Source organism: Bombina bombina, chromosome 12, assembly GCF_027579735.1.
Source record: "Bombina bombina isolate aBomBom1 chromosome 12, aBomBom1.pri, whole genome shotgun sequence".
Classification (NCBI taxonomy): Eukaryota; Metazoa; Chordata; class Amphibia; order Anura; family Bombinatoridae; genus Bombina; species Bombina bombina.
Window position 1 is genome coordinate 62,980,825 of NC_069510.1, and position 578 is coordinate 62,981,402.

A 578-nucleotide genomic window follows, 5' to 3' on the forward strand; every position below is an offset into this window, starting at 1 on the left:
TATGTGTTTAATCCCTTTGCATGATTTAAACACATACAGCTAGATTACAAGTCTGTGCGTTCGTCTTTTAACGCTGAAAATATGGCATTTTCAGCGTTAAAACAGCACAGCAGCCATTACAAGTCTTGTCGATATAGCTGTACCGCAAGCCTTTTAGCCTGTAACGCAACGTCAGTACCGCACTCGTAAAAATGACGTTTTTTCATGGGATTTCCATAGCACTGGTATTACGAGTTTTTCTGGGAGGCTAAAAAGCTAGCGTTACACCCTATAACGACAAGATCTGTACCACCCTCTAACAGCAGTAGCTATGAGTTTTACACAACAAAGCTGTTACATAAAACTCATAACTAAACTGTTACAAAGTACACTAACACCCATAAACTACCTATTAACCCCTAAACCGAGGCCCTCCCGCATCGCAAACACTATTTTAAAGTTATTAACCGCTAATCTGCCACTACAGACATCGCTGCCCATAACAAATTTTATTAACCCCTATTCCGCCGCTCCCTGACATCGTCACCACTATAATAAACGTATTAATCCCTAAACCACCACCCTCCCATTGCAAACAC